The sequence below is a fragment of the Wyeomyia smithii genome, chromosome 3 (assembly GCF_029784165.1).
Source record: "Wyeomyia smithii strain HCP4-BCI-WySm-NY-G18 chromosome 3, ASM2978416v1, whole genome shotgun sequence".
Classification (NCBI taxonomy): Eukaryota; Metazoa; Arthropoda; class Insecta; order Diptera; family Culicidae; genus Wyeomyia; species Wyeomyia smithii.
The window spans coordinates 238,605,116-238,630,103 of record NC_073696.1 but is presented as its reverse complement, the minus strand read 5'-3'; the positions used below and the strand labels follow the sequence as shown (position 1 = coordinate 238,630,103).

The following is a 24,988-nucleotide window of genomic DNA, read 5'->3' as shown; positions in this document are numbered from 1 at the left end:
TACGTTTTGGTACGTATATATGGTATAATTTTTTCATTTTACTATTTAGCACTCCTCTAGTCAATAAATATAACATGCTATTAAATACGGGTTAATTTCCTCAATATAAATGTATCAAATGAATTGAAAGTCTGAAAATAATAATAAAAACTATAAGATTTTAATACTATTTTGAGGCAGGGCTTACCGAATGGAAAATTACTCCTGCAAGTACTCAGTAATTTTGTAAAGGGTCTTTGAAAGGTCGGTAGAGCTAACACTTTCTAGATCCCGAAACTAAGATAGTTGCAGAAATGAAAGATAATTGCAACTTTTTTTTTCATAATACATATCGCTGCCAGTGGGACCTATAACGGTTTCCACACACACACACACACACACACAATCTGTAAAAAAAACCAAAAATGTACATTTGAATAGGCAGTTATGAACAAAGTGAATTTTCATATGCAAAAATGAAAACAGTAATATTCATTTCTCAATTTTAGGTGGATTAATCACAAAACTGCAATTTCTATAAAATTGAGAATAAATAATAGTTCAACTTCGATTGGGAGCAGGTCCACAAAAAATGTCCCCGTTTTAATATTTTTGTCAAATTGTCATTTTTGATTTGGCTGAAACTTTGCATAGACGTTTTTGTAGACAAAAATGCCATTTTGAACTATTGATTTAAATTTTTGGAACACGACTCATTTTTGAGAAACAATTGAAAAAGTTATTTTTGGAAGTTATTGGTGATTCCAAATATTTTTAGGGCCAAAACGTTTTGTTTGATCGGTGTGACGTCTTCGACAAAGTTGTAGATATTAGGTTTGTCTTTCCGACAAAATTATACACGCTAAAAAATTTTTTTTTGAAATACTACAAGATATACAGCCCTAGGGTTGTATGAAATGGTGACGTGGGACTAAACACTGTAATTAGGGAATTTTTTGTTACAAAATATACAGAGTTTGCAGACAGAATCAATGTGTTTATTTTCAGCCTCCTCTGGGAATCAATTTTTGGAATATATTCAACAACACTCGAAGAAAGATCATTTATATTTGGCGATATTATGCCTTTAGTATTTTTTTTTTGCACAAAAATATGTATTTAACAAGGCACAAGCATATCGTGCTTGTTGAAGAAGCACCAAGAATTTCTCATAATGCGTCAAAGTCAGAATTATCTCTATATCCTCAAAAACCAAATCCAATAATGCTTACGTTATCATAATGAATGGTTTTGTCTTATTTAACTCTAACTAAATCAAATCTATAGTATGGATATTACTTTCAAAATAATATGGAAGCCCTTACAAAGGTTCATCAATTGGAAAACATAAGAAAATATTTTGAACAAAATTCCTAACAAGTTCCAGCAAAAAATCGTAGAAATCCACAATGCCTGCAACTACATTCGCTGTATTACGAAGACAGGAAATATACGTTTATTATAGTAAAGCTTAGAATAATAATATATCATCTAACAATTTTGAAATATAAAAAGAGATTCTGTACGAATCTTACTAAATCAACTAAAAAATCACAAGCATTCGCAGGTTCTTACTCTTCTATAAATGTATATATTTAGGAATTTACTCTTTCGATACTATCCGGTCACGATTATTTAGTGAATATCGAAGATAAAATTTAAAAAATATCCGTTGCAAAAATTTACAATTCTTGTTGAGTAATTCATGGCAATCATATTTATGAAATAAACTTTCAATCACCATCAACAGCAGCATTGTAGTTTATCCTCAATTGCATACGAATAGAAATGTACGAACAAAAGTGTACCACTGCAATACGAATAGTACTGCTGCAGTACGAATAGAAGAGTACCAATGCAATCATAGACGACGAGAGACCTGCGGTTCTATACTCCACTGGTACTGTTGCTTTTACTGGCATGTTTTCTTTCAAGACATCAGTTTTTATTAGGTTCTACAGTACCTAACACGCAGGTTTAGAGATTGTTCAAGGATGGGTATTGTTTCAAACTTTTAGGAAAACTTTTACCTTCGAGACATCATATTAGTCTAAGCTCATGGAAGCAAAAATAAATTGACCTATTGGGACGGGGAGACTCTGTCAATTTTTATTTCGAAATTGATACAGGGAATATCACAGGGAACGGATGGTGTCCATTCACGTCGTCTGTGCTAGGAATGCTCGCATGTAATTGGTTCATTATTCGCGTAAATTTGTTATTGAAATTATTATCAATTTTACCGCTTAGCAATGAAATTAGAGTGATAATTAACACATTACAAAATTGTTATACATTTTATCTATCCAACAACATATTGGTTATTGTTATCCATCATGTGGTTATGCTGTTATTAGCGTTTGAAATCTGACGCAACATTTGCCCGTTTCATTTCCAATTTTACAGAATTCATCCCAGTATAGTAAACAAAGACGTGTCCCACGTCAAAAAAAAGTTGAAAGATAAATTAAAAATTAATTATCTAAAAAGCCAATTTTTTAAAATCTATTTTTTTTCTAAAACATGCAAAAGGTTACCTAAACAATGCAACTGGTCCGACCATGGAGAAATCAGGAGAAAAAAATAAAGATTATTTAAAAAAAAAATCAATTTAATTTTTCCACATGGTACATTTTTTTATGGAAGGACAAAATTAACATCTACAACTTTACCAAAGACACAATGCCAATCAAACAAACCGTTTTGACTGTAAATTGGAAATTAAAAATATTTCTACAGCCAAAACGATTTGAATGATTGACATAGTGTCTTCGACAAAGTTGTAGATAACAATTTTATCCTTTAAAAAAATGTGCCCCTCAAAAAAAAAATTAAAATATAACTTTTTTTCTTGATTTTTCCATGCTGCATTGTTAAGGTAATCTTTGTAGTTTTTATAAGGGCTTGCTTTTTTAGCTAATTTTTTTTTTATTTTTCTTTTAACTTTTATTCAACAAATAAATAATTTTTCAAGAGTGTGTATTTTTTCGGACAGACAAAATTTTTATCTACAACTTTGCTGAAGACGTCACACCAATCAAACGAACTGTTTTGGCCCTAAAAATATTTGTAATCATCAATACCTACCCAGAATAGCATTTTCCAATAGCTTCTCAAAAATGAGTCGTGTTCCAAAATATTTAACCAATAGCACAAAATGGCATCTTTTGCTTACAGAAGCAAAGTTTTAGTTAAATGCAAATATGCAAAGTTTTAGTTAAATCAAAAATGGTCGAATAAATTAGTTGCCCGTTTTTTGTGGTATTGCTTTTAAGTCACTACGGGTCTAAAATCATTTTTTTTGGTCAATAGTGGCCAATGGTACGAAGACGCGAAGAAGCACAAGGCTGTACATCAACTGTTTCGATATATCACTGCTCCAGTGAGTCCTGCAAAGGCTGCCCCAAGAAGCACCACTCATTATTACATCTACCATCTCTCTCGTCGGCTTCTGATTCACAACCAGCGGCAATAGTCTAGTCGTGTCAAATATCGCGCTGTATTCCAAACCTTCTCAGAAGCTCGCGGTTGCCTCGTACGCAGTCGTCGCACGGTAATTTTTTCCTACATTCGCCGGTCAGTGTCATTCTACCTCCCACTGCTTGTCAAAGTGCAGAAATAGTTACTCAACTTCGGCAGTCAACAGTCATTCTGTCAACAACAGTGGTCAAAGTGAAAGATACCGATAACAAATACGTCATCGCCCTCCTGGATGGTGGTTCACAGACAAGTTTCATCTCCGAAGCGCAATGCCAAAAGCCTCGTCTGATGCAAGCGGAACTGAATTCTTCGGTCAGTGTAATTGAACCACGGAGGATCCCTAAGAATCTTCCACTGGCAACCCCGCAGTTCAACATTAGCCAAGGTGTGGATATGAAAATCAGAGCCGGTCTACTCTGCGAGCTTCTCGAAAACCATCCCACCCTACAGAAAACAGTTCTAGACTACATTGTCTGAGGAAAGCTACAGTAGCCAACACCAGAAGTTACTGACACACAGTTTTGTCACTTCTGCGTAATTGTTACGCTTGCTACCATGCTCCAACGATTCTGGGAAATCGAGACGAACAATTCTGTGGAGGGCCGCACGTTACGGAACGCTACATCGTTCGTCTGCCACTCAAGACCGCTATTGGAAGGTGTCATCAAATGGAAAAACGATTCTTCACCGATGAACATCGGCAGTAAAAGCTATTTTGAGTTCATGCAAAAGTATGAGAGGTTGGGTCACACGGCGTTGAGGAAGACACGGACGACGACGTCCCCACTATGCCATCCAGCGTTCCGAGAGCACGACCACCAAAATACGAGTGGTTTTCGATGGTGTCTGTCGTGGAGCTACTTTCCTGCTACTGGATAATGCCCTCTACGTCAGACCAACAGTTCAGCTAGCTCTGTTTGCTACCATCATAAACTTCTGTCTGTCACGGTTAGCTACTATGCGGTGCGAAGAATCCGTCGGAATCAATCCACAAACAGCAGCTGAAAACCGTCAGTAACGGTGTAAGCCAATTCGCTGCCGACGAAGGACATCGCTTTTTGCTGGCTGCGCCAGTGATATCAAGGGGCACCAATGTAGACGACGTTCTCTCCGGACATAAAGACCATAACACAATAGTCGGAACTTGCAAGCAGCTGATGGAGATGATATATCCGGAGGTTCCGTACTTATAAATGGGGTTTCAACTGCAAGACAGTTTCCAGCTACATTTGAGAATAACTCTGGGAGACGTTCGCAGAATTTTAGCTCGATCGTTCCCAAGCAGATAAAATTTTGGGGCTGTTGTGGTTCCCTCACTCAGTACTCCTTCAATATCAAAGTCCATGCTCTCCCAGAACTAGAGGTTATCACCAAGCGAATTGCCATCACGGAGAGGTCTCAGCTCTTCGACCCGCTTGGACTCCTAAGACACGTGGTCGTGAGTCCCAAGATGTTTTCCTAATCTCTCTGGGCAGCACATATGGCGTGGGACTCTGGGCTTGCAAAGGAAGTATGGTGGAAGATAATCGTGCAGATATTAGAGAACTTTCGGATCCATCGTATCAGCGGATGACTTTGGCAAGCTTGGAGCAGTCAACTGGTTCACTGCCTACTGACTGACATTAACGTCAATGGACCAGTCACGTTTTGGAAGACTCTACTTTTCGGTCAATTCACATATCCACTGGATCGAATTTAGACCGAATTCCTGGGAAGTCTTCGTGCCGAATCGAGTCGCAGAGATCCAACGCATATCGAAGGCTGTACGTACTGACTGATCTGATTTCTGTTGACCATATCACCCGAGGACTGCTTGCAAACCAGATTCATAACAACAAGCTGTGGTGGCATTGGCCAGAATATCTAACCTCTTTTATCAAACAATGGCCAAAGTATACGATTCCGATGCCGATTAAAACAAGATTGTAGGAGGAGATGATGTAGGCGGGTACTTCTTTCAAGTACCACATCTACTACAGTGTCTGCGACAGACCGGAACGGGGCGTTGGTTTGGTGCTACTAGGAAACCAAATGAAGAGTGTCATTACGTAGAGGCCTATTATTGACCGTCTATACATATTGAGGATCAAAGGCAGATTCCTCAATCACGCCAACACGCCAACAAACGATAAAACCGATGACGTAAAGCCTTCTTGGGAAAAAGTATGAAAAGTGCCCACAACATGACATAGAGGACGTCTTCGGAAATATAAACGCACTAGTCGGACGAGAGGAGTTCTTTCGTCCCGTTATTGGTGAGGAAAGCCTTCTAACCTACCACCAACGACAACGACTTTAGGTTAGTGGCTTCGCCGCGGTCAGGGGTATAGCAATCTGTAGTATTCATTTTGCACGTCTGAACTTTCGAAAGCACACCTGGAGACACCCCAATGGGGAGGCCTGCTCCCAGATTTTCAGACGTCATAGATGTGCGGTCCTTTCGAGAGCCAAACATCGACTCGGATCTTTACCTCGTGGTAGGCAAGATTCGCAGCCAGCTGTTCAACGTATTTAAATCAAGATCGGCGAGGAAGTAATAAGTCTCGATATCCAGAGGTTATCAGGGGAAGGAGTTAATGCAGAGTATACTCGAGAAGTTGACAGAGGTGAACCAGTTGGAGTGGACCTGAATGAACAGTGGAAGCACATCCATGATGCGGTCAGTGAAGCAGCGCGGAAAGTGACAACGGGAACCACGCTCTGTGGGTGGTTCGACGCTGAGTATCGAGAGGTGACAGAAGAGAAAAACCGGGCCTACGCCAACACGTTAGCAGCAGCTAATCGTGTGACGCGTCACATGCGCGAGAAATACCGGGAGGCAAAAGCTGGCGAAAAAAGACTTCACCGCCGTAAGTAACGGGAGCACTACGATCGCATCCTCGCGAAGGTGGAGAATTGATTCACCAGGCACGACACGAGGAGTGCGGAACGGGGAGGGGAACCTGATTACCGATAAATCGCAGGTGGCCAGGCGTTGGAAGAAACATTTTGAAGTAGTGTTGAACGGTGAGAAAGGTAGAAGAGTCGTCGAGGGGAACAGGATAAAAATTGGGGAGGATGAACAAGCTGTGGACCCACCAACATTGGACAAAGTAAAGGATGCTTGCGAAGAGCTGAAGAACCACAAAACCGCTGGGAAGGATGACTTACCGGCTAAAATTATCAAAATCGGGAGCGAGCGGCTATGTTATGCAATTCACCAGGTTATCCTAAAGGTATGGCCTAAGGAACAACTACTTACGGACTAGTTGTAAGGACTCATAAGTCCTATCTACAAGAAGGGACACAGTCTCGACTATAGTAATTATTGAGGCATAAACCTCCTCAATTCCGCTTTTAAAATTCTCTCCCGTATCCTGTTCCAGCGACTGAGGCCGTTGCAGGAAGCCTTTGTTGGAGAATACCAATGCGGTTTTCGAGCGGGACGGTATACAACGGACCAGATGTTTATCTTGAGACGGATCCTCGACAAGTTCTGAGAACACAACTTGCAGACACACCACCGGTATATAGATTTTAAGGCGGCGTACGATACAGTTAAACGCAACGAGCTGTGGCAAATAATGCTTGAACATGGTTTTTTAACGTAATTAATTTAGCCGTTACGTGCGACGTTTGACGGTTTCACATCATGCGTCAGGTCAGCGAGCGAATTTTCGGACGCGTTTGGACGTTGGATGGTCTGAACCATGGTGACGGGCTCTCGGACTTGCTGTTAAACATAGCTTTAGAAGGATCAATACGAAGGGCAGGTGTGTAGAGAAGCGGCATTATCATCTCGAAGTCTCACATACTTTTGGCCTCCACGGACGACATTGATATAATTGGTGTTAACCCTAGAACTGTTGAGGAGGCCTTAACGGCTCTCAGAAGGGAAGCTGCGAGAATTAGACTCACCATATACACTGCCAAAACGAAGTATATGGTGGCTGGTAGAGAGCGTGGTAGTACTGCGGTCGTGTATATGGTGGTCGACGAATTTGTTCATCTTGGTACTCTTGTGACATTTGACCACGAGGTGAACCACAAGGTGAAAAGACGGATTGCAGCGGCGAATAGGGCTTATTACGGATAACGTAGCCAGCTTAGGTTCCTTAGCCATCAGATCCGCGCGAAATTTGCGCGCTATAGGACTCTAATCCTCCCGGTGGTGCTCTACAGACATGAATCGTGGACGTGGGAATTGAACGATCGACGAGCGCTGGGGGTCTTCGAGGGTAGAATCCTGCGATCAATACTCGGAGGCTTATTATTACCTTATTAGGGTGGCTTTCAGCCGCAGGCTGGTTCGCCACCAAATACTCGGAGGCAAACTAGAACGAGGAGCAGCCCAAGGCCGAATTTTGTGGAGGCATATTTTATATTCGGCATAGGATTTCAGCGATCTGTCGCCGTAAAGTAAAGTAGAAATTTTGGGAATTTTAAAATTTTGCAAGAATTTTAAAGTTTTAAAAATTTTTAATATTTTAGGAATTTTAAGAATTTCAAAAGTTTTAAGAATTTCAAAAATTGGAAAAAAATTGAAATTTTGAAGAATTTAAGATATTTAAGAATTTTAAGAACTTTAAGAATTTTACAAATTTTAAGAATTTTAAGTATTTTAAGAATTTTAAGAATTTTAAGAATTTTAAGAATTTTAAGAATTTTAAGAATCTTAAGAATTTTAAGAATTTTAAGAATTTTAAGAATTTTAAGAATTTTAAGAATTTAAGAATTTTAAGAATTTTAAGAATTTTAAGAATTTTAAGAATTTTAAGAATTTTAAGAATTTTAAGAATTTTAAGAATTTTAAGAATTTTAAGAATTTTAAGAATTTTAAGAATTTTAAGAATTTTAAAAATTTTAAGAATTTTAAGAATTTTAAGAATTTTAAGAATTTTAAGAATTTTAAGAATTTTAAGAATTTTAAGAATTTTAAGAATTTTAAGAATTTTAAGAATTTTAAGAATTTTAAGAATTTTAAGAATTTTAAGAATTTTAGGAATTTTAAGAATTTTAAGAATTTTAAGAAATTTAAGAATTTTAAGAATATTAAGAATTTTAAGAATTTTATGAATTTTAAGAATTTTAAGAATTTTAAGAATTTTAAGAATTTTAAGAATTTTAAGAATTTTAAGAATTTTAAGAATTTTAAGAATTTTAAGAATTTTAAGAATTTTAAGAATTTTAAGAAATTTTGAAGAATTTAAGATATTCAAGAATTTTAAGAATTTTAAGAATTTTAAGAATTTTAAGAATTTTAAGAATTTTAGGAATTTTAAGAATTTTAAGAATTTTAAGAATTTTAAGAATTTTAAGAATTTTAAGAATTTTAAGAATTTTAAGAATTTTAAGAATTTTAAGAATTTTAAGAATTTTAAGAATTTTAAGAATTTTAAGAATTTTAAGAATTTTAAGAATTTTAAGAATTTTAAGAATTTTAAGAATTTTAAGAATTTTAAGAATTTTAAGAATTTTAAGAATTTTAAGAAATTTAAGAATTTTAAGAATTTTAAGAATTTTAAGAATTTTTAGAATTTTAAGAATTTTAAGAATTTTAAGAATTTTAAGAATTTTAAGAATTTTAAGAATTTTAAGAATTTTAAGAATTTTAAGAATTTTAAGAATTTTAAGAATTTTAAGAATTTTAAGAATTTTAAGAATTTTAAGAATTTTAAGAATTTTAAGAATTTTAAGAATTTTAAGAATTTTAAGAATTTTAAGAATTTTAAGAATTTTAAGAATTTTAAGAATTTTAAGAATTTTAAGAATTTTAAGAATTTTAAGAATTTTAAGAATTTTAAGAATTTTAAGAATTTTAAGAATTTTAAGAATTTTAAGAATTTTAAGAATTTTAAGAATTTTAAGAATTTTAAGAATTTTAAGAATTTAAATAATTTTAAGAATTTTAAAAATTTTAAGAATTTTAAGAATTTTAAAAATTTTAAGAATTTTAAGAATTTTAAGAATTTTAAGAAATTTAAGAATTTTAAGAATTTTAAAAATTTTAAGAATTTTAAGAATTTTAAAATTTTTAAGAATTTTAAGAATTTTAGGAATTTTAGGAATTTAAAAAATTTCAAGAATTTCAAAAATTTTAGGAATTTTGAAAATCCATAAATTCAAGAATTTTAAGAATTTAAAAATTTTTTAAAAATTTTAAGTATTTTAAGAATTTTTAAAAATTTATGAATTTCAAAAGCTTTATGAATTTTAAAAATCTTAAGAAATTAAAAATTTTAAGCATTTTAAGAATTTTGAGAATTTTAAGAATTTTAGGATTTTTGGGAGTTTTAAGAATTTCAAGAATTTTATAAATTTTATAAATTTTAAGAATTTTAGGAATTTCAAAATAAAATCAAACAAATTCAAATACTACAAGGTATACAGCCCTAGGGTTGTATGAAATGGTGACGTGGGACTAAACACTGTAATTAGGGGATTTTTTGTTACAAAATATACAGAGTTTGCAGACAGAATCAATGTGTTTATTTTCAGCCTCCTCTGGAAATCAATTTTTGGAATATATTCAACAACACTCGAAGAAAGATCATTTATATTTGGCGATAGTATGCCTTTAGTATTTTTTTTTTTTTGCAAAAAAATATGTATTTAACAAGGCACAAGCATATCGTGCTTGTTGAAGAAGCACCAAGAATTTCTCATAATGCGTCAAAGTCAGAATTATCTCTATATCCTCAAAAACCAAATCCAATAATGCTTACGTTATCATAATGAATGGTTTTGTCTTATTTAACTCTAACTAAATCAAATCTATAGTATGGATATTACTTTCAAAATAATATGGAAGCCCTTACAAAGGTTCATCAATTGGAAAACATAAGAAAATATTTTGAACAAAATTCCTAACAAGTTCCAGCAAAAAATCGTAGAAATCCACAATGCCTGCAACTACATTCGCTGTATTACGAAGACAGGAAATATACGTTTATTATAGTAAAGCTTAGAATAATAATATATCATCTAACAATTTTGAAATATAAAAAGAGATTCTGTACGAATCTTACTAAATCAACTAAAAAATCATAAGCATTCGCAGGTTCTTACTCTTCTATAAATGTATATATTTAGGAATTTACTCTTTCGATACTATCCGGTCACGATTATTTAGTGAATATCGAAGATAAAATTTAAAAAATATCCGTTGCAAAAATTTACAATTCTTGTTGAGTAATTCATGGCAATCATATTTATGAAATAAACTTTCAATCACCATCAACAGCAGCATTGTAGTTTATCCTCAATTGCATACGAATAGAAATGTACGAACAAAAGTGTACCACTGCAATACGAATAGTACCGCTGCAGTACGAATAGAAGTGTACCGCTGAAATGTACGAATAGAAGAGTACCACTGCAATCATAGACGACGAGAGACCTGCGGTTCTTTACTCCACTGGTACTGTTGCTTTTACCGGCATGTTTTCTTTCAAGACATCAGTTTTTATTAGGTTCTTCAGAACCTAACACGCAAGTTTAGAAATTGTTCAAGGATGGGTATGGTTCAAACTTTTAGGAAAACTTTTGCCTTCGAGACATCATATTAGTCTAAGCTCATGGAAGCAAAAATAAATTGACCTATTGGGACGGGGAGACTCTGTCAATTTTTATTTCGAAATTGATACAGGGAATATCACAGGGAACGGATGGTGTCCATTCACGTCGTCTGTGCTAGGAATGCTCGCATGTAATTGGTTCATTATTCGCGTAAATTTGTTATTGAAATTATTATCAATTTTACCGCTTATCAATGAAATTAGAGTGATAATTAACACATTACAAAATTGTTATACATTTTATCTATCCAACAACGTATTGGTTATTGTTATCCATCATGTGGTTATGCTGTTAATAGCGTTTGAAATCTGACGCAACATTTGCCCGTTTCATTTCCAATTTTACAGAATGCATCCCAGTATAGTAAACAAAGACGTATCCCACGTCAAAAGATTTAAGAATCGTAAGATTTTTTAGAATTTTAAAAGTTTGAAGAATTTTAAGAATTCAAAAAATTCTACGAATCTGAAAAATTCAAAAAAAATTTAGTTTTTTCATATTTGATTTTCAAAGAGGTTCTCAGCAGTCACCATGGATGGTCCCGAAACATTCAGCAGTCGATGTTGTCACTACACGCTAACGGAACGGATCCCGTGCGGCACTCAGAAACAATAACAAATAGTAGCTCATTGCTCATTCCATCGCCGATCCACTCACAACAAGCGTGCCTCGGAGAGAGAGCCTAAGAGAGCCGTATCGTGCTCCCGAATGTCGGGGCACGTTTCTCGAACGGCCAGAGCATGTGTGTTCGCGAATCCGTGTGTTTTTGTTGTTCTCACTCCCCTGTGCACCAGCCGGCCGTGCCTTGTCGTAGGTCACACGCCACCTTCGGTCGGTCGGCATGCAGGCCGTTCCGTCAGCCAGCAGTGGCGGTTCTCGAGATACGCCTGGAAGTAGGCCAACTCAGTTACTCTCGAGCAGTACTGCTGGTTGACCGTGTTTTGCGGGATCGCGGGTCCTTGTCGATTACGAAATTCGGGCTTTCGGACGTGGTTTCAGTTTTCTTCTCCGGGTGCTAAAAGGTCGCGCGGTTTTTGTTTTGTTTGACGACGGACGGTGAGAGCAGCGGAAGATACGTGTGGGCTGGTTTTTTTTCTCTATGTGTACGCCCTGCTTATCCGGATGAACCGGAGACGTAGCCTTTGTTGTTTTTGCCGAAAATTGGACCAATCGAACGGGGGAAGGGCGTACAGTATTGTGGCAAGTTTCGCGGTCACCGAAGTGGAAATCGATCCGGACGCCTACCGATAGGCAGTGTGCGTGTGTGTAGATCCGGGAGCAGTGAAGGAGGTGTAGTTTTTGTCGGTTGCTCCAGTTTTTCGGCTACTGGAGAAGCTCTCGTAGGCCGCACTTTCGATGTGGGGCAGGCGGTTTTAAAATTGATTAATAATCGGTGGCGGTGGGAAATAGTTTGTGTTTTTCGTATGGCAGTGAGAAATGGTGTCAAGTAATAAATCAAATAAAGTTGATTGTGGGTAATATTGCAGTCATTTAGTAGTGTTTTATATTAAGAAAAAGTGTTGCATATAAATTCTTGGTATAAGAATATAATTGTTTGATGTGTTGTGGAAGAAAGTAGTGAGTCCGTGAAGTTGAAAAAAAGCTCAATGTTGAAGTTAGAAGCTACTAAATAAATAAACAACGATTAATTCGATTGTGCAATTTTTTATTCTCAGTGTGTTTACTCTTTTCCAGAATAAAAAAATCAAATATTAGTAAATAATAGTAAATATTTGACACAAGGCAATCCACTTATTGTACCCACGAACAGTTCAGTCGTCCGGAACTCCAGCTAGCGGAAGCGAATGCTCCCGCTGACAGTTTGAATATCCTACCGGACGACGGCCGGTCAGGATTATCACCTCGAGGACCACCCGTGGCTTCCGGACCGAGTCAACAACAGCCTTTCCGGTTGACCCTAGAAGGCCACAAAGTGAGTCTCACTTTCGTTTCTACTCTATGTTTTGTGCTCGTTCAACAACCTCATACCATACCAGTCAACTGTCATTTTCCTCCCGGTTGTTCCGACGCTCCCTGGTGATGACGACGACGACAACAACAACAACGACGACTGATCTCTGCTTTGGCTGCTGTCTGCCGCTTCCGATATCATTTCCAGCATAGAAGTCTGCAGTAGAACTGACCCCCCTCACTGTTGGATAGTTGTGAGCTACAGATTCGATTTAATATGTACGGGTTGTCTTTATTCACTCTGTATGTGTGAGAATGAGTACATTGAAGTGAATGGGAATATGTTTTATGCAGGCGCCGGAAAGGGCCAGTGGTACTCGTTGGGATTACTGTTTCGGTAACCTTCACACAGCCGACTGGTTTCTAGTGGTTTTATAGAATGTGTTTCTAATTTTTCCAGTGGGTGCATTATAAATAACTTCCATGAGGTACACTAGTCAATCACAAAGCACAGGGATTCATTTGTAAATTGAAATTCACTTTGAAAGCTGGAAATAAATTTTGTTGATGCAGAAATGGGTAAAAATTTGTATCGGACATGATGGAGCAGGTATTCGCCAAACATATTTTTTTGTATATGCAAAATTCAGTTAGTTAATAATGAATTTTCATACTGAACGGTATACAGCAACGTTTATTATTTTCAATTCTGAGTATATATTGTAATAATGACAGTTAGTTTTAAACTTGTTTCGGTACGAAATAAAAATCGAACGAATAGCCCTCAACAACCAACGTGATGTTAAATGTCAATTTCTTCTATGTAGTTTTTTCTTGGGGAATTGCGAATCATAAGTGAAAACCTAAATTAATCCACCTAGCGGTCAGACCCAGCCTTTCTCATTCAAACTTTTATTTGTAAAAATATATTTACATTAACGCTTCAATCCAATAAATGTATATTCACTCTTTAGGTTCTAAAATATTGATGTTGTTGTCTGTCTGTCTGTCTGATCCTTATAGACTCGAAAACTACCGAACCGATCGACGTGAAAATTTGTATGTAGGGGTTTTTTGGTGCCGATAAAGGTTGCTATGATAGTTTGAGACCCCTCCCTCTTCTGGAAGGAAGGGGTACCATACAAATGAATCATAAATTTCTGCACAACTTAAGAACTAACCGAGTAAATGGAACAAAATTTAGCATGTGAATGTTTTTAATGGAAACAAATATGTGCATAATGGTTTGACACCCCACCCTCTTCCATAAGGGAGGGGTGCCATACAAATGAAACACAAATTTCTGCACATCTCGAGAACTAATAAACTGAATCTAACCAAATTTGGCAGGTAAATGTTTTTAGTGGTAGAAAATATGTCCATAATATTTTGACATCCCTCCTTCTTTTGAAGGGAAGAGTGCCATACAGATGAAACACTAATTTTTGCACATCTCGAGAACTAACCGAGTAAATGGAACCAAATTCAGCATGTGAATGTTTTTAGGGGTAACAAATATGTCCATAATGGTTCGACACCCCACCCTCTTCTGGAAGGAAGGGGTTCCATACAAATGATACACAAATTTCTGCACATCTCGAGAGCTAACCAACTAAATGGAACCATATTTGGCAGGTGAATGTTTTTAGTGGCAACAAATTTGTTCCATAATCGACCTCAGGCAACATTTTGGATTGTAAGATGGCAACTTCCGGTTTCTGGAAAACAGCCAAAATGGCCGATTTCCACCCAATATAATAATATCCGGATCTAGAATGATACACAGGAGCTAAAATCGATCGAAATTGTCTTCAAATGCCATGATGAAATCCAAAATAGCGACTTTCGGTTTCGGAAAAACAGCGACAAACGACCACATACCACCCAATATGGTAGAGATGGTCGGGTTTCGGGTTTTCAAACCCGAAACCCGAGCCCGACCCGTACCCGACGGGTTCGGGTCGGGTTCGGGTTTGAAAATTTTTGAAAGTTCGGGTCGGGCTCGGGTTTCGACCGAAAAAAAAATTCGGGTTCGGGTTGGGTACGGGTTTGAAAAACATCAAACCCGAAATGGACGACTCCCATTAAATATGAGTATTTCCGGAACCAGAAAGATGGACAGAAGCTAAAAATTGATCACAGACAAAATCTTTAATTTTAAAATTGTTACTTCCGGTGTCTGGCAAACAGCCGGAAATGACCAAATACCATACAATATGAATGTTTTCGGAACCAGGATTACGCCCAGATGACAGAAATTGATATCACAGGCAATTTTAAGGTCCAAAATGACGACTTTCGGTTTCTGAAAAAAGTAGGAGGGTGGTATTCAAGACACGACCGCATGACGTTGACTACCGTATTCTTATAAAAAAAAAATTCCATTGAAGTAAATAGTAGAGGGAATTGCAACGCTTCTTTTACAAAACTTCTGTAACAAAATTTCGAGGCACCAAAAGGTACCAGTTGCCGATTATCTTCGTTTACTGGTTAGTCCGTCCAGAATTCCAGCCATTTCAGTATTTTGCAGTAGCTATTTATTACTAACAGCCATCAGCATCACGGGTGAAACCGGCACGAGATGACCGGTACTATTTTGTTTTTCCTCCTTTTAGCTGCTAACACCGAGCGTCCGTATGTATCCGGTACGGTTTAATAATAAAACTGATGGGGTGAAATGTTCGAACGATACGTTTTATACCAAGGCTTCGTCAGATAATTAGAGAGAAGGAGGGGCTACATAGATAATGGAATGGTAGAGACAAATGTTTCTTGAAAGCTGCGCCGGCCGCTGTCGTAATATTAACACCAACACAAACATGCATTTTTGCAAGGTTTTTTCCGCTAGCAGCAGCATTTGGTAAAACAGAAAATTCAATTAGCCGCTTCTGTACCAAAATTTCGAGGCACCAAAAGGTGCCAGTTGCCGATTATATTGTTGTTTTTTGGTTAGTCCGTCCAGAATTCCAGGCATTTAAGTGTTTTGCAGTAGCCATTTGCTACTAAAGCCACCAGCATTACGGGTGAAACCGGCACGAGATGACCGGTACTATTTTGTATTTCCTCCTTTCAGCTGCTATCACCTAGCGTCCGCATGTCACTGGTGCGGTTTTGGAAACAGAATGATGGGGCGCCGGAGGCCGCTGTCGTGAAATTAACACCAACAAAAAGATGCATATTTGCAAGGTTTTTTCCGCTAGCAGCAGCATAACATCGGAAACAGAAAGTGACAACAACAATAACAACAAAGTCAGATCGATTGTATCCGTTAGTGTCGACTGTGCTTGGGAAGAGAGGTAGTGATTGGCTGCGCGGTATGATTTAGACAATCGATATTAATTACCAATTCTTCAATAGTGCATCTCAAACAATAGTTTGTTTTTGTTACATAAATTTAACCGTAAAAGAATTTCTGATCGATTGATGCCAAAACCTCGAAAATCTGATTATAGATGACTGCAAAATAAGCGCTCAAAACCTGACCACTTTTCTCTGGTTTTCCCTGGTTGAATTACTAGATTTTCAAATTCAGGGGCCTAACTTCGGTATAGACGTTAGTCAACGTCAAAACAGCCCAAAGTGACCAAATACCACCCGATATGAGTATCTCTGGAGCCAGAATGTTGCAAGAGCTAAAAATTTACCTAAAGCACCATTATGAATTGTAGGATGGCAACTTCTGGTTTCTGGAAAACAGCCAAAAATGGCCGATTCCCGTCTAACATGAGTATCTCCGGATCTAGAATGATACACAGCAGCTGAAATCGACCACAGACTCCATTTTGGATTCTAGGTTGGCGACTTCCGGTTCCTGGGAAACAGCCGAAAACAGCCTAAAATAAACAAATGCTATCCAATATGAGTATCTCTGGAACCAGAATGATACAAGGAGCTAACAATTGACCTCTGGCGCCATTTTGAATAGCTAAATGGCAACTTATAGGAAACAGTCGAAAATGACCGAATAATACTCAATATGGATATTTCCGTAATCGAGATGATGCATAGAAACCAAACACTGACCCTGGACACCCTTTTGATTTTAAAGACAACCACTTTTAGTTTCTGGAAAACAATCAAAATTACTAAATACCTCCCAATATGGGTATTTCCGGTGTTAGATTGATGGCAGAAAATCTGCTAAAAATGACCGAATACCACTCAATATGAATATATTCAGAATTAAGGCGTTGTACAGAAGCCAAAAGTCGGTGATGTTGTCATTTCGTTAAAAGCTATCATTTTAAACGATTTGTTATTTGACCTTGATCACATCCTATGGCCGATTCGTTGTGCATTTGCAGACTCCAAACACATCGCAAGGAATCAATGAATTTGGAACGTTCAAATAGTACGATACCACATTTAAATTATGTTGAGGCCACATATATCGATCAAACCAGGTATAGCTTTCAATAGTCTTTGAATTTCTTGTCTTTCCATAACTTTTGAGCCACATATCAAATTGTTATGAAGTTTGTTATTTGTAAGTTTGAGAGATGACTCGTTCGTATGGCACTAATTATGTTCCAATAAGTCATGTAATCTTTGAGATAATAGACTTTCGTTGTTCTATTAACAATTTAATACAAAATGGTTGCTTAAGTTCGATTATAATCAAATGAAATAGGAACGTATAGGGCAGCCAAACTTTGAAACCACGTGTTCAATCATAATTCATCAGTTAATACTTAACTAGCCCGCTTATCTCATAATAATATTAATCAAATTGGTTGTGTAGTTTCTGAGATAATGATGTTTCGTGATTTTCACATTTCGGTACATTACAGACGAAGTTACAGTCCGATTACAGTAAAATTCAATAGAGTGTTATGAGGCAGCTAGTCTTTCAATTTTACACTAATTTTGTTGAAATCGGGTCAGCCATTTTTGAGAAAAGTGAGTGAGTTTAAGTAGTCTTGTGAATATTTTACTTTTCATAGCTGGATTTCACATTTTTAAACATAACAGGCAAAGTAATAGTCCGATTGCAAAACAAATCAATAGGGTTTTATGGGGCAACTAGACCTTCCATTTGACACTGATTTTATGAGAATCGGTCCAGCCATCTCTGAGGAACATGAGTGAGATTAAACAGTCTTCAAAACACGTTTCTTTTCATAACTTTTGAACCACAAGTTCAATCTTCATAAAATTCAAAAGTTAAGGGTTTTTCAGGTAGGCCGTTCATTTAAAATCAATTTCGTTCAAATCGGTAGTGTAGTTTTTTAGATAATGATGTTTCATGATTTTTACATTTTGATACATAACCTCTGAACTAAAAATCCGATCACAATGAAATTTAATAGGGTCTCATTGGGCACTAAGACCTTTTATTTGCAATTAATTTCATGAAAATCGGTCCAGCCATCTTCGAGAAAAGTGAGTGAGAATAAAAATCTGCACATACACACACACACATACACACACACATACAGAAAATGCTCAGCTTGTCGAGCTGAGTCGAGTGATATATGACATTCTGCCCTTTGGAGCACTTTTATACTTTCGGTTTTGCAAGTGATTGCTATACCTTTCTAGGAGAAAGGCAAAGAGAACCAACACGTACCTTCATTGAATTTAGCTACGAGTTACATTAAGGTATTTTTGCAGCCGATTGTTAGCAATTATCAAAGTAAGAGATCTATGCATAAAACTTGATAAAACTTGTGAAACTTATCAGATATGATAACATTATGGTTTTAATATCAGAATCATAGCCACAATTATTTGATCTACCGTACGTAATCCTACGTGAAGTCTGTGTTTATGCATTAAAGCACAGACGCTTCTGTTTTTATCGAAAAATAATTTTCATTTAAAAAAAAATTGCTTTTGATATAATTTTCTTTAGGGAACTGCTATTGAAAAAATATATGAAAAGAGTAACATCCGAGTTCTGTAGTTAGCTTAAGCTTTGAATGTCTATGAATGATGCCGAATCAAACGACCTATTGTGACATGTGACATAATTGAAGTTCACCCTATCCCACAACATCGATTTTTTTACCTTCACCAACACATTTTTTTTCGGGGCAACTCAATGATTATGATGATATTTGGTAAATTGAACAAAGCAATGAAACAAAACAATAATGAAGGTATTGAAAAAATTCTACGACACATAGCAAAAAGAATAGACGATGATGTCCAAGTCACAATCGCATTGTCGACAAAGCACTACCTAAATTATTGTTCATCAAACTCTTCGGTTATATATGCGGTTCCCGATCAAACGATTATAACAAACGGGTATCACAAATTTATCTGAACTTAATAGAGATAACAAAGCCTGTAATATTCTTGATATGCCAGAATGAAAAAAAGAACAGAATTGTATCAGATTCTGTTATCATACACTCGAATATTCAAAAGTGTGTTTTTTATAGCATATTTATAACAAAATTTGTTATTCAATTAACAAAATATTATACATTATAACTAATTCTGATCTTTTTCTGCCCAAAACCCCACAAAACTTGCTAAAATTTGTTATAATTAGTAGGTAATTTTGGATGGAATTTTGAGATTTTGACTATTAACGAGACCAAGTTTTGAACACAAGTTGATACAAAAAGTTCGTAACAAAATATCAAGATTTATTATAATCTTGATATTTTTGACTGATCGGGTGGTCCTGTTAAGGACCGGTTTGTTGCTCTTGTGGACGAATTGGTAATGGGTGCTACCGAAAGCTATGGGTACTCACTGTAAAAAATGCTTGCTTCGTTCAGAATAATTCATTCCACTTCGTCTTTCTGAAGAAAGTCGTACAGCAGATATTCTGTTCTCAGTTATAGAGGCGATCTTGTGACTAATTAAATGCTAAAACTAATTAAAATTAAATTAAATGAATCTAAATAAAAAATGATTGATTTTCAACTCGATTTTTCATTGAACTATTGAAAATATATGTCAAAAATTGAAAATATATGTCAAAAATTGTACTACAAGTTTGAGGCAACCTTCTCCATTCGTTCTAGACTTTGACGTTTAATGGCGTTGCGTATTGAGAGGGCACATTTTCCTACGTCCCACGTCAAAAAAAATTTGGTGTCGGTCATATGAAAATTGAGAGAGTTACTAATGTAATTCATCGTGCAGATTCAAGTTGCGTGGCCTGTTACCACGAGTTCATTTTAAAAATTGAACATTAACCGCCCGCCTTTCACTGTTGAATCGAGGGAGATGCCAAATAACCATTGCACGACGCTCTAGGGAATGATTTTGGGGGTAAATTTGAATCTAGAGCACGATAGTAATATTCCAGAAAAAAACTTTCTTCTACAAAATTGTGCAGTATAATGGAGCGCACAATTTTCTGTTATCATAAATTAAGATGGCCAAAAATTTCGGTTCAATACAGGATCTAACTTTCTTATCATTGCAGATAGAGTTAAACGATGTTCTACAATGTTCTAGCCCCGTCAATTTTGTGCAACTTTATAGAAAGGTTTTTTTCCTGCTTATAGATCTAAATTGGTTTTTCTGTTATTATTATTACTATCGGAATACAACCAAGATCGTTCAGTTCAACCGTTTCTGATACAATTGTGCTATATTTTTTAAGTAAACCATAAGTGCAAACCAATAATAAGTTGAGACCAGCTAAACCACAAGTTCTGTTCAAATGAAACTTACATTTGAACAGAACTAGTAAAACAAAGTAGTTAGACAGATTGTTCCTTTTCAAAATTAAACAATACCGTTTTCGTACTTAAAATTCATAACGGTAAAAACGTTACATTGTCATCTTATTTTGATTTATGAATTATGAAGTGACTCAAAATCGGTTGTTTTGAAAGATAGAAGTTTTTTTACATAGTGGCTCTGAATTAACGGAACAGCAACATTGTACAGGGTGACAAAAAAGTCCGGTCACACAGGAAAATCTCAATATTTCAAAGAATAAGAAGAAAATCGGAATCTGGCTTTCATAGCTTTATTCAGTAACTCATAAAGATACTTCACAGACGATATCTCGGAATTACACCACTTTTCTCCGATCGAACCAGCTTCAGACGTCTCGGAAAGGCGCACGTGCTCCATCGGCATCTCGTACCAGATTTTCGTGATAACTCGCTTGAACTGCTCCAAATTTGTTATTTTATAGTCGTTCAGCTTCGACATCATGTATCCGCACAAGACATAATCCAGTGGATTCAGATACGGAGACGACGGAGGCCATTCATTCTTCGAAATGAAATCGGTCAAGTTTTCCTCACACCACGCCTGAACAACCTTTGCGGTGTGGGATGGGGCGCCATCTTGCTGGAAGCAATAGTAATCGTCTTCAAACATTAGTTCAGCTTGAGGCAGTACATTTTTATTCAAAACCGTGTCCAGGTAGTACGCTGCCCTTTATCGATAAAAATAAGTGGCAGTTCACCTCTCTTGCAAAAGGCTCCCTAAACCACCACTGACGTCTTATTTTGGAACCGGGAAACGTTCAGCTTGTCCGCAGGAGCTTGCTGGAGGCTCACACTCCAAACTCGATCATTTTGGCGATTGACTCCAAAATGAACAGCTTCTCGTCCGAAAAAATAATCTCGTCATCTGCGCGCCAACCGAGCAACTCCCGCGACCGTTGGTACCTCTTGTCCTTTATAGCTTTGGTAACCCCATGAACCACCTGTTTTTTGTACGGTGTAAGCTTTAAATTCTTGCGCAGAAGCAGGCGGATTGATTCTCGGTTCATTTTAAGGTTCCTGGCCAGCTTCCGTGCAGATTGGGCGGGATTCCGGCGAATCCGGGCTCGTATAATCTTTTTCAGCCTTGGAGTTCTCACAGACCTTGGTCGTCCAGATCGTGCCTTGTCCTCGGTGCCTCCGGTCACTAGGTACCGATTTATGGTCCGGTACACGAATTTCCGGTTGATTCCGAGCGGTTTTAGGTGTTTGAATATGTGTCCGGGTTTGTACCCTTTCACATATTCAGCGATAACAGTTGCTCTTAACTCTGCCATGGCTCACAACTCAATGTACACAAACTGCACAGAAACGAAACTCTGCTACTTTGATAGCAAATTTACCCCTTTCATTTGAAATATAGATGGCACCAGAGAGATGCAACGTGTAGGCTAAAGGCGACCCCAAAAAAGCGTGACCGGCCTTTTTTTCACCGTGTAGAACAATTTTCAATTCTATCTACAAAAATACGAAAGTTAGTCTGATTTCATAGAAAACTTTTGTCACCCTGATCTGTGATAACACAAAAATAACCGCCACATCATATGTAACAACTTTGTAGAAGAAAGTTGTTCTCAAGAATATATCTTTCGAGCTCTAGATTCAAATTTCCCTCTAAACTAGTTCCCTAGAACGACGTACAATGGTTTTTTGGCGTCTCCATTGATTCAACAGTTAAAGGGGGCGTTCGGTTAACGTTCGCGTTGGAGTGGGTGAGAGATTTTTTTGTCTTTATTCCGGAAGAATATTGTGCGCAGATGGACCAAAAAATGTAATCCTTATTTGACCAAGGTCTGTGAAGGTTCTCGAATGTACAAAATTGTTCGCATGCCGAATCTTATGCTGATCGATTGTGATCGACAAAATAAGATTATGATGCATACTCTGGGTTTTAATCATATCATATACATATAAGTAAGACTGCAAAGTACGTCACCTTGTATAGAGCAAGGTGTGTGACGTATTCTTGTATAATTGTAGAGTGGGATACAGCAGCAGCAGACCAGCAGACTTGACGTGACCAACGGACACTGGAAACATTCTGGGTTTTATGAGAGTGTGCTATAATGCACATTTCAGAACTTAAGGATTTTTTTTAGGATGAATCATTTGAGCATGTTTTTTACAGTTTTTTTCGCTGTTTGGTTCATAGTACACGGAAAAGTTTTTGTTAGAGAAACTTATGTTTTTTTCATTAAGAGTGCTCTCTGTGGTTTGTTCTGAAGAGTTTTGGTAACTAAATTGCCTATCTAAAAACTTCATTTGAAAAAATCTGAGATGAGCAATATTTTAAATACAATTTTTTATTTTCAAAATTATATTTTATAGTGCAGGATTTTAAATTAAATTTTTGAATATTTCCAAGTAAAACTTTAGATAATTTTCTAGAAGTTAACCACTGACACCCATTCTCCATCGCTCGTCATTACTTGAATATATTGATTTATAAGAGAGAGGTTGAAGTACTTTAGACCTATTCATATGTTAATCCAGATAAATTTACAAAAATAAGTTTGCAAAGCTGCTTTGTTTTATAAGGCATACACACCCACAAAGTTTCATTGAGTTCTGCTAGGGTGCTGCGAACCCAAAGAAAATTGTACCCAACAGAAAAAAAACAGTCAAAAACAACATCCATATTTCATTAGTTCATGTCTCGATGGTTTCTTGACAGATTTTAAACCTTTTGGTACTAATGAACTCGTAATTAATTCTTGTTTATTGGCAATATATCGGGTTCGATTTCCGATCAGGTTGAGAATGTTTTCGAACTGGAAATTTTCTCGACTCTGCACTCTGCCACGGTGTATAGTTGTTATTATCCTACACTAGGGTGTCCCAAATAAAAACGGTGTTGAGAAAGACAAGGTGCTCAGCCCTAAATTGAAAGATAATATTATTTATAGCATTTTTGTAGAACATTTCGACTTTGTAAAAAATTGTTTTCAGGTTGCCCAAACGTGATTTATGAAAAAATGACTTTTTTAAGCTACAAACCCATTCTTTTGCACTTTTTTCAATTCTGTTCGATTCCTAATTTTTTCCATATATTTTCTTATTTTTGTGGAGTTGTTTTTGAATATTTTGCATGGTTCAGATCAGCATTGCATTAAGTTTTTTGACTCCCAGAGCCCATTAAACATCACAAAAAAAATAATTTATCTAATAATTTTCAGATAAAACCCTGAATAAAAAAATATTTTGGTCAAGAACTGAAATATTCATTGCAAAGCGAGATTTACGATGAAAATCAACATGAAAAAAGATACTTGATATCTTATCGGGGAGCTGAGATATTGGCATTTTTCTATGTGATGGAAAACTATGCATTTTAACAAACATGTTAATTAACTGTTTTATCTTGGGAGATAAAAAATAACAATGTTCAGAAAACAAAGGCATTTTTGGATGGCTGATAACTTAGTAGAATCTTTAAAAATTCGGAAAAATCTGCGAAAAAAGTTAGAACGAAAATTGTAATTGTTAGTGCCTTCTTATAGAAAACTCAATGTTGCTTGTAATATGTAAAAGATAGAAACATGATGTCTTCGGTAAAGTTTCTTGTTTTAAAATAACCTAAAACTTTTCCGAAGACACCTTGCGTCTATCTTATTCTGATTAAAAAGTAAATTTTTTATCTCACTCATTGGTGGATTGATCACCCATCTTTCTACATTAAAAGATGCATTTTTGAATATCCTGAAAGTTATCCGAACATTATGGTTATAATCAACATTTGAATCACTATTTAGGAAATTATACGCACAAACGGTAAAATAAAACACTGTGCAATGGAGATATTGAGCTTTAATGGCATGTTTGACAAAAAGCATAGTTTTTCATCACATGTAAAAACGCCAATATCTCAGCCCCTCGATAAGATATCAAGGATCTTTTTTCATGTAAATTTTTGTCTTGAATCCTGCTTTGCAGTAAAAATTGAAATTATTGATCACAAAAAATTTTTATATGTGTTTTGGAGGGTTTTATCCTTAAATTATGAGAAAAATTTACTTTTTTGTGGTGTTCAATGGGCTCTGTGAGTCAAATAATTGAATGCGATGCTGAACCAAACCATGCTAGATATTCAAAAACAATCCCACAAAACTAAAAAAATATATATGGAAAAGTTTAGCAATCGGACAGATTTGAAAAAAGTGCAGTAGAGTGGTTTTGTAGCTTGAAAGTCATTTTTTCATAAATCACGTTTGGGCAACCTGAAAACGATTTTTTACAAAGTCGAAATGTTCTACAAAAATGCTATGAATCACATTATCTTTCAATTTAGGGCTTTTTTTAGGGACTTTTTCAACATCGATTTTTTTGGGATAGCCTACTACACATGCAACATGTGCCAAAAGAAAAAAAAACAA

General features: G+C 36.2%; 1 protein-coding gene across 7 annotated transcripts in view; it reads left to right on the top strand.

The window, feature by feature from the left end:
- Positions 1 to 11,837: 11,837 nt before the first annotated feature.
- The window catches only part of LOC129732671 (dipeptidase 1), a 649,785-nt gene continuing 636,634 nt past the window's right edge, over positions 11,838 to 24,988 (top strand). For 5 of the 7 annotated variants that reach the window (XM_055693749.1, XM_055693748.1, XM_055693750.1 and 2 more), the window contains exon 1: positions 11,838 to 12,949. The gene's annotated coding sequence lies outside the window, so the exon portion shown is untranslated. The remainder of the gene's footprint in view (positions 12,950 to 24,988) is intronic. The other 2 variants (XM_055693747.1, XM_055693745.1) reach the window with 2 other exon arrangements.